This window comes from Grus americana, chromosome 3 (genome assembly GCF_028858705.1).
Source record: "Grus americana isolate bGruAme1 chromosome 3, bGruAme1.mat, whole genome shotgun sequence".
Lineage (NCBI taxonomy): Eukaryota > Metazoa > Chordata > Aves > Gruiformes > Gruidae > Grus > Grus americana.
The window spans coordinates 15,830,420-15,845,425 of NC_072854.1; the positions used below are offsets into that span (position 1 = coordinate 15,830,420).

General features: G+C 36.9%; 1 protein-coding gene across 6 annotated transcripts in view; it reads right to left on the reverse strand.

Moving 5' to 3' along the window:
• Window positions 1-6,858, reverse strand: part of GREB1 (growth regulating estrogen receptor binding 1) — a 105,795-nt gene extending 98,937 nt beyond the window's left edge. For 5 of the 6 annotated variants that reach the window (XM_054821626.1, XM_054821624.1, XM_054821627.1 and 2 more), the window contains exon 1: window positions 6,761-6,785. The gene's annotated coding sequence lies outside the window, so the exon portion shown is untranslated. Of the gene's footprint in view, window positions 1-6,760 lie in introns of all 6 variants that reach the window. The other variant, XM_054821623.1, reaches the window with a different exon arrangement.
• Window positions 6,859-15,006: the final 8,148 nt, after the last annotated feature.

Here is a 15,006-nt window from a genome sequence, read left to right on the forward strand (position 1 = left end):
TATTCAGGACAAACTTCTTAAAAGCAAGATGACAGGATGAAATGCTTTACTATATTGCTTCTTTCCTGTATCCAGGTTTCATCTAAAGAGCTCCATAAGCAAGAAAGTGTATAGTATGATGGCTCTCCCCCGCATATTACATAAAAAGAAATGGACTTTCAAAGAGTCTGCTATCAATTTCTCCTAACATCACAAACAAATGTCTGAGAATCTACCACAGTAATCTGAACCTGCCACATATGGCTGCAGAGCAAGGCCCAAGATTTATCGGTGAATTCTGAAGCCTGGTACCAAAACTCAGTAAAAGTCAGAAGAATCTAAACAGTGGTTCAGAACTCAGCTGTTCAAAGCTGTCAGTAACTGTGCATTGCCATGCTCTCTGACCTGGAGTGACAGTACACAGCAACCTCCTCAGTGGTAAGAATTAAAACAAGATTTACCAATATCAAACTCCACAATATAATCTTCCTTGGTGATCTTCTAACTAAGGATATAAGGAGTTTGACCTTACTACCCTGAAAGCTGGATACTTACAACTTCTTTTTTCAATCTAAGCAAGACCTAGACAAGTATCCTAGACAAAAATAATTTTTTGAGTAATTCATAAAATTAACTTTCTAAACAATCTTTTAAATAGCAAGAGGAAACACATTCTGGTACACTCAGATTATATAAAAGACAGTAAATTCCACAATAATCCATCAACTATAGTAAAACTATAGGAAGTTCTCCTTGTGGAACTGCACCCTCATTTCACATTGCAGAAGCCTACTTGCCCCTAGAGAATGGACTGCAGTATCAGTGGAAGACCAGAGTTTTCCAAACACCACATCTCTGATTCTGCACGCAGATAAGCTCTTCTAAATAGAGAATGTGCACCGTAGACTGCTTTTTGCTCAGCCACCCTCTCACATGAGTGGGCCTGGTCGATATCTCATGGCCCGCACCAAGCTGGGCCATGTATCGCTCACATAGGATGGGACTAATGCTGCTGCCTAGGAAATATTCCTTCTAAATGGTCTTTCAAATGGGGACCCCACTGTGAGATAGAGTACTACAGTACATCACCAAAACTCCTCTCCTGCTTTTCCAGCATCACATGAACTTCAAAGCAGGAGAAATATTATAATATTGCGCTGTGAGTGTGTAAGATGCTTCTATCATAGGGGCTGGATATCGGGTCAAATGTTTGTCTCATGCTGAGAGGATGAGACTTGGCTTATCTGTTTTCTTTTAAGGCTCTCTTGCTTTGAGGCCCTTCTGAGCTACAGAGACATAATTACTACTGATGTGAACGCTCTGCTCTTCTTTACACAAAAATGACAAATTACATAAAATGTGGGAATATAGCAGAACAAGGGGGAAAACAAAGTACATAGCAACATATATACTTGTTGACAGAAGATTTTCAATTGAATAAAATCATAAAACTCGAAAATACTCATCAAAGTCGGATATATTCTAGCAAGTCTGAATTGGCTGGCATCTAGATGCATTTCCTCTTCAAATGAGAGTTACAACTGACTTTTTCATGGGTGGCAGGAATGATTGATGCCAATTTACATATATATATAGACATATATACATGTATATGCGTAGATATATATGTATATCCCCACAGGGTTTTGAACAGTTAGGGCCCAAATGATTTATAGTTCCATCTATACAAAAATGCCACTAAGATCTGGATCCCTCACTTAACTAGAGCTTCCTTTTCATTGCAGTCAAGTCAGTCACAAATGTTTCTTTAAAAACAAATGCATTTACATAATAAATCACCATTTTGTTACCTCTGGGGTGAAAATAATGAAACTAGCTGTCAGATTAGGTAGAAATAATCTTTACAACTTTTCAGCAACTTCCAGATCATTCTTGTGTTCAAAAATATTTTCACTACTGTAACTGCAAGTAACATCCTGAATTATTTCACCAGTGATATCTATGGTTTTATCCACCATTCTATGCGTATGGTTTGAGCACTTTGTGTATGGGGCATTACTTTGCTACTATAATCTCTAGTTCATACAGAAACTGGGAGAGTACAGAGATTTTGAAAACATGTGAAAATGTGGTTCCAAATCAGAAAAGACTATACTTTCCTTTTTTAATGCACTAAACTTCTAATGGATAGAAGCAAAACTTGTGCTTTTAAACCTGTCTGTATACCCATTCAAGTCCTCTTGCAGTTGATACGTATACCCTGTAGATGAGGACCTGTATGATGAAATCATAATAGAATTTCAGTTATAATCATTAGAAACTAACTTATCATTTCAAAGCACTGTATAATGACACTAGAACTTCACAGGACAGGATTGGACCATTATTTTTATTTCAGAATCACAGAATGGTTTGGGTTGGAAGGGACCTCAAAGATCATCTAGTTCCAACGCATCTGCCATGGGCAGGGACACCCTCCACTGGACCAGGTTGCCCAAAGCCCCATCCAACCTGGCCTTGAACACTTCCAGGGAGGGGGAATCCACAACTTCTTTGGGCAACCTGTTCCAGTGCCTCACCACCCTCATAGTGAATAATTTCTTTCTAATATCGAATCTAAATCTACCTTCCTTCTGTTTAAGACCATTACCCCTTGTCCTATCACTACATACCCTTGTAAAAGAAACGTTGCAGAAATAAAAAATTCTCATCCCCAAAAGATGAAATCTATGTATTTTCTCCCTCTTATAAAAACAGAAGGCCTAGCCCCACACTTTCCTACTAAGGGCCTCTAAAAACTAAGACAGCTAAGTTAAAAACAAGGATACATTTTGCAGGCAAGCATTTAAAACACAAAAAGTGTTAAAAGAGTCAATAAGCTAAGTATCAGGATGAATTCTCATACCTATAAATACATCTTTGATGGCAATTCTTTGTCAGTACTGTCTATTTTTATGACTGTGATGTTAATATACTTTCTACAAATAATTTTTCCAGTTATATCTACTGCATAATTACATAAAATATGCCTCCAATAGATTGTTTTTATTACATTAAGTACTGCTATGCTGTTTAGCTATAAAAAGGGATATTTTCTTCATATAACAATCAGTATTTATATTTTACAGCAATTTTTTCTAAGATATACAATATCTAGATGGCAATTTTCTTTTACCGTTTCTTCAGAAATACACCACTGACTGTTACTTCTTAGACTTCCTTTATTCCTCACATGAACATTCAAGCACGAAAGGCAACACATGGAGAATAGCAAATGAAGGCAATCTGAAAATCAAACCAATGTTCTCTGGAATCCTTAGGTGTAATTATAAAGGAGCAGCTACAAATGTCTACAAAATGACACATTTAAATTTCCTTAGTAAATAACAGTATCTCCTGCCACAGTCTGTGTAACAGAAGTTTTTAAGTGTTAGTCAGATTTGCAGACTGACTGAATCATTAACCATAGTCTAAGTGGGAAAAAAGCAAAGAATTTTCAGCTGTAGTTAAAGATGCAATGCTTTCCCTGTGCATGTGTGTAATACACAAATGCAGTCATGTTTTTGTGTAAGTAGGGATGTTTGTATGTAGATTTTGGTGGTGGTTAGTTACACTAGCCTTTTATGCCTCTTCATGTAGCTTTTATTCACATGATATAAACCCATGGTTCTGCCTGATCTCAGCTGAGAGTAAGTAAATGCATTATTTTGTGTAAGGGTGAAAAAAGGAGTGACAGATTACTTATCAATCACTGTGTGGACTTTGTATTCATTAGTAGAGCTACAATCAATAAGAACCAAAGGCAATTTTTCCCCTGAAGATAATTATGCCCAGCATCACTAGAGTGTTTAGGACTCTGACAGGCTTTCATTTATTAACAAGAATCACCTTTGAAACTCTACAACTTCCTAATCCAAATTTGGACTTGCATAACGAGGGCTGTAAAATGAGCCTGGTTTATTTTATTGTACAAAACTATACTGGTTTTCTCATGGTTACTTTTACATTGTGTAAGTTACATATGTTTCAAATGCAGAAAAACTGCAAATGTCAAACTGATTGCCCCTTTGTGTTCACAATTTATAGAGCAATCTCTTCTGGGTTTTGGGGGGCAGGTGTTTTTTTTTATAAAAGAAACTATGGAAGCCATTAGTTTCTTATACTGAATATGTTCTTTTAGTTTAATAAGAAAAACAGAATTCAAAACATTGTTTTTAACTTGCTATTTCACATTAGAAAACTTCCTTAACTTTGTGCATATTATGCATAGTATTAATGAGGTTATAAAATCTCCTCTAAGAGATTCTGAACTGTCATATCCAAAGACAGACTCCCTTAACAAAGCCTTTAAATACAGACACAAATAAGCAATAGATCCGAGACCTAAGTTCTGCAAAACTAGATATTCACAACACCAAGGCATACAGACATTTTCGACCCAAAATAGACGAAGCCTTGCTTCCAAAACATTGTGCCTAACAGATATTCACAAAACAAAGATGATCATGGCATAAGTGAAATTCCATCCCTAAATCATTCTGTTCTGCGCCTGTGCTTATAAGATCTTCTGTCAGGAGCTAATCTCACGTGACAGGCCTGATCCAAAACCATTTGAAGTCAATGGAATGTCTCTTCCTGACTTCAGGGAGCTTTGCATCCAGCCCATACAAACTTCAAGAACAATACAGTTCACACAAGGTTGTTTTAAGAGAACAATAGCTAACTATTGTCTAAGTAGAAAAGAATGTTAGCTTCAAATGGAATTTACCTGCAATAGCAGATTTGTGCTAGGTTTGTTATGTTTGGTTTTTTTTAATGCATGTAACACAGTTAAACCTTTCCAAAGTGAGAACATTCCATTTCTTTAACAGAAGCCATAGAAAATCAAAACTGTAGACTAATTTAAAAAAAAAAAAAAGTTCAATTTTGTATGTACTAAGTTTATTTTTTCTAAAGAAAACAATCACTTTTAAGGCTTCAATTCACTTGAGGTTTTCTTAAACAGCTATACATTAAGGATAAGACACAATAAGAGGTTTCAAAAATGTATCAGGCATTCCTGCAGTTAACAAACCAAAAGATAGATTAAAAAAAATAAAACAAGTTGTGTAAGCAAGGAGGTAGGCTGACAGGAAAAGAAGTTATTTAGGGTTTTCTTTTTTAATAAAAACCCTGATTCTTTACTGACTGAAGTCAATTTCAAAGCTAGAACTGACAACTACCACACCAGATAAAGTGACCAAAGTCAGATTGTTATTTATTGTTTAAAAATAATAACAGAACTGTAAGCCCTGAGATAGCAATTAACATCAGCATAAAAACTGGTGAAAGAAAGTTGTGATGTGGCTCTTCTCTCTTTTATAAGAAAAATGAGGCAATGATGAAGCAGACCCGTACAGACCTGGTGCTGATCCCATGTACACTTGTACCAGTAAATTTACACTGACGAAAAAGCAAATAAAATCAGGTCCACCATCTCCAGGTTCCTCAAGGCAGCAGAGAATGGTCACTCTTACTTCCTCACTCACACACCAAATCAACTCACTACAGCTATTTTAGTTACCTAGTGTGGAGATGAAAAGACAGAAACTTCCAATTAAGCACAAATATCCCAGAATGTCCACCTTTGGAGATTGATTCTATGTTTCATAGTGAAAAAAACCACCATTAAATCCTAAAGAATCTTATTCATAAGACATACAAGGCACTGTTAATTTTCTTTGTAGATGGTTCAACATGTTTAACTACAAACACTGGCATTATTGCCATTATTAGTTAATAATTTTCAGAAGGGTCTATGAGGTGTTAGATCAAAACCAAGGTAGCTCATACCTCAGAAAGTAAAGTAAATGAGACAAAGCACAAGGAAAAAGCAAGCATCAGTTCCTCCAATGCATAGATGCTATACTGTCTCCTTCACCTAAGCTTCCAGTATCCACAAGTAAAAATAAACTATTCACTTTATAAAGACACCTAACTAAATTGCTGATTTTTTAGGCTGAGTGAATCAATCAAACATAATCATAAATTTCATTCAGTACAAAATTATGTTGCTTTTTTTTAAAAAAAAAAAATGAAATTAAACAGTATTTCTCAGGTCAAACAGCACACTTTGTTTTGGTATCACAAATATTTTCTTACAATAATGTCAAACAGCCCATTTGTTCGACTTAAAAAAACCCAAACAAACAAACAAAAAACCAACAAAAAACCAACACATACACACACACACTCCCCCGGAAACATTTCATTTGGGTAGTTTGCCTTTTTTTCTCCTTCTTATGATTAAATGCATTTCTGAACTGGAAACATTGTCCTAAAATGAAAAATCAAACTTTTATGTAAAAAAGTAGAAACAATATGCAGACTTTAGCTTTGCTTTTCATTTATATTTTTTTTCTTCTGACATGCAAGAATTAATTAATTTTGTTCACTCCAGAACTACATTTTGGGTAAATAAACCATTCACGTATTTGTTAAGCCTTATTTAGCCATGTATTTCAGGTATCATAGCATTTGCTTTCATAGCTCTACCGTCTCCTCTTTCTACACAGGCAGCTGGGACACAAACTGCCCACTGCTGAATATTGCTAGCTGGTATCCGGATCCCCTCCGACCTGATCTGCTCCCCGCTTACTCCGTTCTTGTTGCTTGCTGCTGCTGCTAACACTTCCTTAGCCTTCAGGAGACCTGGGCTTCCAGTTACCCCCCTGCAGTCTCTGAGCATTCCCAGGTGCTGATAATCCTTTCTCTCTATTGTTGCTGCTGCTTCTCCTTATTTTGGCAGATGCTACAGCTTTACAAGTTGCAAGGATCTTACCTCCGAGACCCTCTTTGTTGCTCTGTCTGTGACCACGTTGGAAGCAGGGAGTGATGGATATTAGGGAAGCATAAGCCTCCCCTCGCTGTTTAGCAGCGTGGTCTGCAAAGAAAGATAGAGATGCTGCTCTCTTCTCCTCCCCCCTCGCTGTCCCAGCCTCCTCCTCCCTCCTCCTTGCTCCCTCCTTCCCATCCACAAACTCTAGTTCAGTCTGTACTTCAACACAATACGCTACCTCTCAGCACCAGCTACCTAAGGTCAAGAATACAACCCCCTCACCCTTCCCCCCTGCCTTTTCCTCTCTGGTCTCATGCATCCTCACCCCTGCTTCCCACTGAATATGGTATCTTCCCAACTAGACGTGCCTTATTTGGCTCCAGGGTTTGAAGCGCAGACAATTTCAGCAGCCCTAGGAGAAAAGAGTTCTAAACCAGAAGATGCACAGGGAAGACAGGGATAAGAAGGGAAAGTGGAAGTCTTCCGGAGAAACTGGAAACTTTGGGGGTTTATCTGTGTGTGAAAGAAATCTAGTCACAGTAGCCAAAGCCTGCCACTTGGAGATTAGTTTAAAAGATCTATGCAGATTAAAGAAAAGTGCCCTGGATAGCTAGTTATCTCCCAAATCCAGCTTACCTATTGTTTATGCTCTTTGTTTCTCGATCCTTGTTCTAAATAGCTTTTTTTTAAAGAAGCTTCCAAACTTTTCCCTTGCAAAGCCAGACTTAAATACTAGTATAATCTGATGATGCAACAGTGAATGAAAAGTGAAAAAGTAACCAGTGGTATTTTTTAAGATTATGAGCTATGAAATAATCCCCTTTAAGGTCATGGAAAACACAGATACAAGTTTTCTGACTTTTCAGCTTGAATGATAAATGTGTTCAAGTGGTGGTTTTTTTTCACTTTCAGCAGTTAGGATGACTAGAAGCACCTTCGGGTGACCAGTACGTGGCTTCCAAAAATTGCATATAATTACAGCCAGCCAGCATGTTCTTCTTAAGGACCTGATTTTAGACATGCGAAAAACTATTCCTTCTAAAGTGTTTATGTTTGTTACAGAGACTATGGAGAGAGGTAGGTGATGCTGAAGACTTTTAAAAGATCTTGTCTGCTTAAGGTTAAACACTTAACTAAAGTGGACAGGATCTCCCTCTGGAGGCCTTGAGAGGCACCTGATTCTCTCCGGGGATGTATGAAGTTGTACTGGGCACTTACTTCATGAGGTCTCTTTTACTGACTGCCTAAAATTAAGCAGCTAGCTAGCTACTGCACAGCCAAGGCCAGACACAATGAAGGTGTAGTAATTACAAGTTATCTTAACTTTAGATATCCTCATCCATGTTTCTTCCTTGTTGGTGGCCTCATACAGCAACTAAGAGACATGACACATCTGAGGTCAGCAGAAGGTGGTCCACAGGGCAGAGACACAACTGCTCACATTCCCTGATCATCTCACAAATAAAAGAAAGATACCTTCCAAGGAGGCTCTTTGAGCACAACAGCAACATCTGCCATATCAAAACAATCTATTAATCAATCTTTGTAAAACTCTTGATCAATTTGAAAAGAAACAGAACGTAGGCTCTATCTTCATCCCGTGCTCGGACAAGCTAAGTAAATAGTGCAAACAACACAGATTTGATCCAGCTTGCGAATGATAACCTAAATGACTGAAACAAAATTAAGGAACAAGCCTGTTTACTCTGTCATAATCATCTCAATCATTTTGCCTAGAAATGAAGACTTAAGAAAAAATTATAATCCAGACTTGCCAAATCTCATACACTCAGCATATGATTCAATCAAACAGCTTCTTCTACCTTCTCCTCTGCAGCAAGACCTATATCACAGCACAGTGCGCAGCTCTTGGCAAGTTCTTTAAACTTAACCAAATGCATCTGACACTTACATTCAATATTCAGAAATGAGCTACAGTGTTGTGCTGCAGCAAAAGTGCATGCTGCCTATTTTCATGCTCGAGAGACTTGCACTTCAGTGCATTTCACCTAATTTAAAGAACCAAATGAATCTCACGTCTCGAAACCAGTGCAGAGCTTTTTAAAAAATCAAGGCAAAGTAAAGACTTGAATGTCTGGACATTGACAATTAGCCAGGCTGCCAGCATCAAGATTTTCCTTCCTGAGCTGTGGGCTGCGATATGCTTTTTAAAATCTAGTGCCATCTTGCGCTATGTATGGAAGTATTTCCTACCAACCTGGGGTACACACACTACTTTCCAATAGCCTTTACCACTCCAAAAGGACAAGAGTACCACTCCTAAGTTGTAGCAGAAAGTTGCTCTGAATTTTGTGTGTGCAATGAAGTTTTTAGACCAGAAACAATCCTTACAATCATTACAGCAACAGTTTCTGGATAAGTATGAATAATCACCTCAAACTGATGTTGTTCATGTTGCAGTTGATAAGAGGATCTAGTCAGAGCTCATAATTTGGATGAGGTTTTATTTTAACAACAGGTAAACTTTAAAAATAAAAAAGTAAAAAAAGTAGAGAAAATCAAGATGTGTCATCTATTTTGGTGCTAAAAGATCTTTATAAAATCCACTAGATGCTTTTTCTAGAACAATGCAGAGATGTCACATGTAAATACAACTTCTGAAGGTCAGAACTCCTTCCTGATGGTCAGCAAAAGAAGCTTTAGAATAGACAGGTCATTTGGAAGTAACATATTGCCAGGAAAAGAGGGTTTTTTACCCTAATACGAAGCTGCTGAACTACTTGTTATAGGGTAAGACATGTAACCTATATTTTAAACCAACTTCAGTACCAGAAGAGTAGTAAATATGAGTGGGACACCAATGACTGACTTTCCTTCCGTTTCTTTTTTTTTCCTTACAAATTACAGTTTTCTTCCTTTTAAATGTCACGCCATTTGAAAATGCTATAGCAGAACAGAGAAGCAACATAGAATAGTGACTACAGATTTGAAATAACTTCCACACAAAACAGATTACATAGGCTAGGAGTCTTCAAATTGGAAAATAGGTAACTGAACTGAGAAAGGTCTATGAAGTCGAGAATACTATGGACAAAGTAAACTGAAAAGAAGTTCTTCCAATTTCTCATAACACAAGAATTACAGAGCACCCAATGACATAATTAGGGACTATATATGAAACAAAATTAATTTGTTTCTTCAGACAACTTATATTTCAATTGTAGAACTCACTGCTGCAAAATGTAACACCAGTCAAAACTATTAAAGGGTTCAAAAATGAATTCAGTGAACACATGGAGTTTGGTCCATCAGTGGGCAGCTCAGATGCAGGATGTCTGCGGGACAGGAATTCTCCAAACTATTTATTACAAATGGATACTCCAGAGAGGGCACTACTTTACACTTCTGTTTCTTAAACTCTTCCTGAAGCTCTATGTTCCTATTGTCCATTGTCATGGACAGAATATAAACAACAAACTTTGATACCACATATTCTGAAGAAGCAAAGTTTTCTGTGTATTTTCCTGTGTCCTTTTAATAAAACACATTTCTAGCAATTTTCTTAGTAAAGTGAGATGAAAAAATCTTCACATACATAAAATATCAATTCAGTAGAGGCAATCATGTTTCATAAAGATGCTAAATATCTTAAAACTGTACATCACATAGCATTTAAAGATACAATCGTGTAGTGATTTTTTGTTTATTATACCTTGATGTAGTCACAACATCAAATCTTCAAATATCTGTGCATTTTCATCAGCCTCATTTAGCACAAGTTGTCTACCTCAGACACTTCTAACAATCTCCGTTGCTTCTTCACAGGCCATTTGTAAATCATATACCACTGCAAAGATGTAATAAATGGCATTAGTGTGGTGCTAGGTCAAAAGCATCCAAGATCACAGCAGAGTTAAATTAGCAAATAAATGGTATTTTCCCTCAAGGCTGAATGTTCCTCTCAACTTTCAATGATAGACCACCAAAGCAGGTTCTTAGCTTTGCTAGAACAGCTACACTATGAACTCCAGAAGCAAACAACAGTAATTGCCTGTCCAACTTAAACAGCAGAACTCTATTTTTGGCAGAAGCCCAGGTTTCTGAGCAGAGCCCACAGACCTGTGGAACAGCCCAAGGGTTGTCATGGCAGCTATGAAATCCTGATCTAGTCCAGAAGACTCATTCTCTGTATGAACAGAGCAAGTATCCGCTTTACACATCTAACACCAACCAGGAGCCGGATCATTCCAACTTGGGCATCAATTTTAGCAGAAGGTTTCAATTCAGCTATAATCACTAAGCCACAGTGTTCTCTTGTTTTATGCGAAATATACAGAAGCTTTTTCTAAGAGTTTACAGATACTCAGTGTGATTAAAATGTTCAAACAAAAGGCAAGTCTGCCTTCAAGAATTCATTTTCTTATAGGACTCAATATTTATTTTGCATTATTGATCATAAGCAATCATTTTAGGTGCCTATTGCCTATTTTTTAATTTGTATATGACCCAGCCTCTAGTCTTCTTAAGCCTCTTCATAAACTAGCAGGAAAATTCTCTGTCATGCATGTTACAAATATTACCTGAGGTAATATAAATTACATAAGCAATAACATTTAAAAGAAAAATACTAAATATCCAATATATCCTTGACAGATAAAGAAAGAGTATCTTGGGGATGGATTTATGTGAATAGTGAGATCTTTAGGTAGTTACAAGAATGAGGAAATAATCAAATCACACATAAATTAAATATCTATTGGAACTGAAAAAATCTGCATTGTGTGTTCTGTAATTAGCACTAGACACATTCCCAAACTAGAAATGACACTAAGCATTAGATTCTTAGTAACCTATGAAGTTAACACTTAATCACCACTTTCCTAATGACAACAAAAGTCAGCTGATGTTGAAATGCTAGGAACTAAGCCATCTTTGACACCCTTACAGAAACCACGCAAGACACTTCACAGCTATTTAAAACATTCTAGTTATTACCAGAGGAAAGAAATCCTGCCCAGTTTTTATGTCTAGATGTTGCATTAAATTCTTATCTCTTCCGAATCACTCCTTTTTAATCACATGAATCTCAAGTACTCAATATATTGTCTACAGAGTGATTCATCCTACCAGAATAATTAATTTGGCCCATAGTCTTTTCTTTCCCTCTCTTTCTAGGATACAGAGTTTTTGCCCACTCCTCATCTGGAATACCAGTCATAAACAAAAAACAAACAAACAAACAAACAAAAAACCACAAAAAACCCACAACAAACAAAACCCAAACAAAAAACCCCAGCAACAACAATCACCATAATATTTCACTGTGACAGTAAGAAAATTAACATGTCTTAAGCATTTTCAGTCAAACAGCATGCTTATTACACAGCCAAAATACAGACATGCCCATGCATGTGACTAAAGGTAACCAAAACTTAAAGCACGTGCCCACATTTTAGTTAGGTAACACGCCAGTCTGATTATTCCTGGAAAAAGGTCATTAAATAAGGTTGTAAATGAATACATCTAAGAAACTGAGTGTGTCATTGTAGCTCGAATGATGGCTACAAGTAGTACAAATTACTCCAGCTGTTCCAGAGTAAAGTTCAAAGACATAGTGTTAGACTACAAAGTAAAGACAAACTTGTGAAGAGAGATATCGTCATTGTTAGATCAAGAAATATAGTTAGAAAAACAGATTTTTTAATTTTTTTTTTTTTTTTGTGAAATGAGAGGAATCAGATTATGGTAATTCCATTTGGTGCAATAAAAAAGATACTTCTCCACTTTTTTTTTTTTTAATTTGCTAGGGTTTATCTTTAGATAAATGTGACATTTACAATCCAACAATTTACTGTTATTTATTAGAATTTGCCTTGTGATCAGAACCATCTCAAGGTTCCTCAGTATTGTAGGCAAAACTGAATTTTGCCATTCTGTGGCCAGTAATTATTTTGTTATATCAGTGGCAATAGCTACTTTCTGTTTTGCTTGTAGTGGCAAAATAAGAGGAAGGGAAGGATAAGAAGAGGGGTAGGAAAGTCTGCTTAGCAATCTGGTCTAGTGGAGGGTGTCCCTGCCCATGGCAGGGGGGTTGGAACTAGATGATCTTTGAGGTCCCTTCCAACCCAAACCATTCTGTGATTCTATGATTCTATGATCATTAAAGGGAAGGTTGCATTTGTTACAGAATTGTACTGATCTTTACAGAAGGCGACCTTGGCTTTAACTGTAGTATATTGTAACTACTATGCACGTAAATAAAATAAATACATATCATATAAGGATATAAATGTACCTGTCAGGTGATATAATTCCCAAATTAAGGATTACATATATAGGCTAGTAAATATTAATAGGATATTAGTGTAACAAAAAATAAAAGAAGAATAGGAAAGTAATGTAATTCGAAAAATTTAAAATATTACAATGGCAATATAAAAACCACAAAAAAATCATATTTTGCCTGAAATCCAAACCTTGCACCATTACAGAGCTGCAAGAGGTTTACCAGTAAACACTTTTACAAAGCAATCTAATTACAGCTGCTCAAAATAAAAAACCTACATGCCTTAGTAGTGCAGAGTAAAATATTAAAATACTAACGTAATTGGCATTAAATTACAAAGTGAAGCATTCCTAAGAAATTTATATTTTGACTTTCTCATGTAGTCCCTCAAAAATTTTAATAAAGCCACTGTTATAGTAGTAATCTTAAAAGATCAGATTTAGGAAATGGAATTATTGCCCCCTGGTGGCAGATTCAGAATCAATGTAAATGAAGAAAACAATTTCAGCTAAATAAGCAAATCTTTCATTTGAAGAATCATGTCCTGTACAACTAATGTCTGGAGATATTAAAAACAATGCACAGCCATTTTCATATGCAATAAGATAAGAGTAAATGGGGTATAATTTACATTTTCATCTACAAGAGTAATAAAGAATGTGGGAGAAATTTAATTATAGTCTTTATAAAATGTAAATAATAGCACACTAGAATCAAACTCTTTGATCAATCGAATGCCACAGTTGAAACTCCTGATTGGCCAGTCAGTTACTTAAAAATCTAATTTTCATTTTAAAAAAGAATTAGACTTTATGTTTTTCACATAAATATAGAAAAAAAAATCTGAATCTATGTGGGGCTTTTCTTTGCTCAGTTAGATAGTCAGCCTCCAAGGAGAGAGAAGCACAGGGACAGCAGAATTTGATATTCACAGAATCATAGAATGGTTTGGGTTGGAAGGGACCTCAAAGACCATCTAGTTCCAACCCCCCTGCCATGGACAGGGACACCCTCCACTAGACCAGGTTGCCCAAAGCCCCATCCAGCCTGGCCTTGAAAACTTCCAGGGACATCCACAACCTCTCTGGGCAACCTGTTCCAGTACCTCACCACTCTCTCAGTAAAGAATTTCTTTCTAACATCTAATCTAAATCGACCCTCCTTCAGCTTAAACCCATTACCCCTTGTCCTGTCACTACACTCCCTCATAAACAGTCCCTCTCCAGCTTTCCTGTAGGCCCCTTTAGGTACTGGTAAGCCGCAATTAGGTCTCCCTGGAGCCTTCTCTTCTCCAGGCTGAACCACCCCAACTCTCTCAGCCTGTCCTCATAGGAGAGGTGCTCCAGCCCTCTGATCAGCTTCATGGCCCTCCTCTGGACTCACTCCAACAGCTCCATGTCCTTCTTATGTTGGGGCCCCCAGAGCTGGATGCAGTACTGCAGGTGGGGTCTCACAAAAGTGGAATAGAAGGAGAAAATCACCTCCCTTGACCTGCTGGTCATGCTTCTTACAACCTGCTAGAGCAACAGCAGAGCTAAATGTTGATACAATATTTTCCATATGCATTAATACAGAAATTCATGTATCTTAATCCTCAAATTATGAGTCGTTAGCCTCCTCCTAATACATGACTACCCAACAATCATCAAAATCCTATTAAATGATTTTTATACTGCATGGCACATTCCTTTTATCACCCCAAACTAAAGTGGCCCAAGAAATCTATACCAAACCGTTTTGCTGTTGCAGCTGGAAAAAACCTGCTTTATCATAGTGGATTTATGCCATCTGTGATTACCATGGTAAAATATGTCTGCCATTTAAGAGTATAACAAAGGGGGAGAATTATTCATTTCTTATGGGACTACATTTATCACCACAGAGTAGTTAGCAAGGATCATGTTGTCCATACAAAAATGAGCGGTTTTACATTTCAGTGATGCGTTGCTTCCATGACAGGAAAACTTTTTGCATCTGCAGGAGTCTAAGCTCCTGTTTTTGT